The following is a 3,372-nucleotide window of genomic DNA, read 5'->3' as shown; positions in this document are numbered from 1 at the left end:
ATGTTGAGAGCCCAAATCACCGGGTTCAAGCAGAGAGTTAAAGAGTCTTTATATGAGGCTTGGGAGAGATTCAAGGATACATGTCGCTCTTGTCCTCATCATGGACTAAGTGAATGGTTCCTTGTTCAACAATTTTGGAATGACTTATATGAAGACTCAAGGAATATGCTCAACATGGGTTCTAATAGAAGATTCATCGAGGTTGATGACAACCAAACATGGGCTAAGATCGAACAAATGGCGGTTCATAACTCTCAATATAGTAGGCCAAGAAAAGCTACTAGGGGAGGGACACATGAAGTTGACTCTGTCACACAATTGAGTGCCCAACTAAGTGCCCATATTGACACCAAAAACATAAAATTCGAGAAAGCCATGGCCAAGCTGGATGAAGCTTCTCAATAACCCAAACAACATGTCAATGCTATGGTGGCAACATCTTCAATCCCAAATGGAGTGTGTGAGAATTGTGGAACCTTGGGACATGATCAACACGAATGTGGGGGAATAAATGAGGAACTGAATACCTTTCAAGCATACAATAATGGCACCCCTTATATCAACTATTATAAGAAAAATACCAAATTCCACCCAAACCTCTCATACAAGAGCCAAAATGTCCAAAATCCTCAACCCACATACACACCATCTCCAATGAGAAATCCTACTCAAAGACCATACTACAATCAATCCAATGACCAAGCTTTTGATGTTCAAAAAGCGGTCCTCCAAATGCAAAAGAGCTAACAAGATTTCTTTGCTCAAATGCAAAGGGATAGCCAAGCCAAAGACAATACCATCAACAATATCCTTGCTCACACCAAAATGTTGGAGACTCAATTGTCTCAGTTGGCCTCTTCTAGTTTCCAAAGACAAAAAGGACAATTACCTCCCCAAGGTAATCCTCCTACTAGACATGAGACCATCAATGCCGTCCACTTCAGGAGTGGTACAAGATATGAGGGACCAACGATGCCAAATGGAGAGAATATTGTTGAGGAGAATGTCAAGCAAAGTGATGTGATTGAACCATTGAGGAGAAATCCTAAGGTTGTTGAAATAACTACCAATGACTCATCAAAGAAGAGAAATGAAGAGAAGGCCAAAGAAGTTGAGAAAGAGCCTATTGTGATTAGACTTCGATTCCCAAGTCGCCAAGCCAAGCCCAAGCTTGATGAGCAACTTGGAAAGTTCATGGATATTGTGAAGAACTTAGAGGTTTCTATACCATTCACGGAGCTAATCAACCATGTTCCGGCCTATGCAAAATACATGAAAGATATCCTTACTAAGAAGAAGTCCATAAGGAAGTTGGAAACCATTGCCTTTACAAAGGTAAGTAGTGCAATTCTTCAAGGGAATTCCCCACCTAAGCTCAAAAATCCGGGAAGCTTCTCCATTCCATGTACCATTGGTGATACCACAATCAACAAGGCACTATGTGATCTAAGTGCAAGTGCGAGTGTCATGCCATATTCGGTATGTGAAAGACTAGGGGTAGGAGAGTTCAAGTGTACCAACATGACCTTACAAATGGCAGACCGGACAACAAAGAAACCACTAGGGTTATGGGAAGATGTGCCCATGAGAGTTGGAAAGTTTTTCATACCGGTGGACTTTGTCATTGTTGATATGGAAGAAGATTCCAACATTCCAATCATTCAAGGAAGACCATTCCTACACACCGCCCAATTGGAAGAAAGATATTGATGTTTAAATGGCTCTATTCGGAGAGCATGAAACTTTTCACCGCAAGAATGAGAGCTTTCACAGCTCACCCATGACAAGTATAGATGGAGGCCTTATTGGCCGTGACAACAAGGGAGGAGAGTTGCTCTTGTCAATTCATGATCCACCCAACATAGGGAAAGAAGCAAGAGAAGTATGTGGTCTTTGGGATTACGAGTTTGAAGGGCTTATTAACTTATACATTGGGAATGCTACGACTTTAGGCCAAGGCTATGTAGACCCTTGTCACCTCTTTGACTCGGACTACTACATGAATGAAGACAACAATGTGCCAAGGTCTATGCAAGATCTCTATCATGACAATAAAAAAGCATTTGACTACTTCTTCAAGGCGTTGAGCAACATCAACAACGTTAGATTTTATTTTTTATGTATAATGTATTCATCATTCTCCGGAAAACAAATTTTAATTATTATGTATCAAAACAAATCTCTCATCCGATTTCTATCTTTCTTTTTTAAACGAATAATGATTTAAATTTGACTCAGATTGTGTTGTGTGAAAGTGCTGAAAAGCATTAATGGTTGTGTCTGTGAATTTAGTTTATTAATTTGTGTCTGAATATTTCGTGAAATTTAGTAAGTTAAAGTGTTAGTTTATGATTAATTAAATGGGGTTGCACTTAATTTCACACACCTGATTTTGGGTGCTGCTTAGTAAATGTGGGCATGATTTTCTTAATTAATGACGAATCTGCTGCATCATCATCTTTTTCTGTTCCTAGTACATGTTTTGCTCATATTTTGCCTCATTCTTCTCCTTTTCTTATAGAGTACACTACTACTTATTCAAAGTTTAAAGCTGTTCATATAATAAAATTGTTGAGATTGAAATTATCTTAATATACTTATTAAGATCTATATTTTATTTTATTTTTTGTAGATTGATGTAGATGCAAGTATTGATATGGAAACTGGCCTGCACCCATCTAATTCCAAATCTCATGTACAACTATAGAATGAAGCCTATAACAAAGAAATGTATAGCAAGGATACCCCTACACGTCCGGTTGGTGATGGATATGGTGTAAAGCAAAGTGATGTGTTTGGAGTACATAGTATCTTAAGAAAAGAGGGATTTGGTTGTACGTAGTCTAGCCTTAGAAAATATGAAGAAGGCTGTGGCTGATGTGACCAAGGAAAATAAAGAGCTAAAAACCAAGTGCGATGAGAGTAATGGACTATTGAAAAAAATGACGACACAGTTTGCTCAAATACTAGACCTCTTTAGTACTGGAAAAGCTGTGACTGAAGTTATAGACATGGCAAAATCAGTCTTGAACATAAACATGGGCAGTACACATGTATGCTTAATTTTTTTACCTCTTATATTTTTTTTTTGCCATGGCCGAGAGCCTTGCTTTGTTTATTTATGTGAATGCCGCTTAATATGTTGAATTCACCCTATTCGCTACTCATTCCCGACCCAAATAGCTCCCCGCTTAATATGTGGATTTCTAAACGCATGGAGACCTGCTATTTAATTTAGTAAGTTCTAGCTCCCCGCTTCATCATTTTCTAATGTGTTCGAAGTTATATTCTTGCTTTGATCAATCTAACATAATGTAGTGTTTCATTCTTATTATTGCAAGCTACAGTTTCTTACTAGCTTTATTATCGTGT

At 38.2% G+C, this 3,372-nt stretch overlaps 1 non-coding gene across 1 annotated transcript; it reads right to left on the bottom strand.

Annotated features, from left to right (window-relative positions):
• On the bottom strand, positions 1-107 carry LOC141635442 (small nucleolar RNA R71). The gene has a single exon (XR_012540133.1). It is a non-coding gene; the product is annotated as a small nucleolar RNA R71 (small nucleolar RNA).
• Between the last annotated feature and the right edge of the window lie 3,265 nt (positions 108-3,372).

This window comes from Silene latifolia, chromosome Y (genome assembly GCF_048544455.1).
Source record: "Silene latifolia isolate original U9 population chromosome Y, ASM4854445v1, whole genome shotgun sequence".
Classification (NCBI taxonomy): Eukaryota; Viridiplantae; Streptophyta; class Magnoliopsida; order Caryophyllales; family Caryophyllaceae; genus Silene; species Silene latifolia.
The sequence above is the reverse complement of the archived record's forward strand: the minus strand, read 5'-3'. Positions and strand labels throughout refer to the sequence as shown.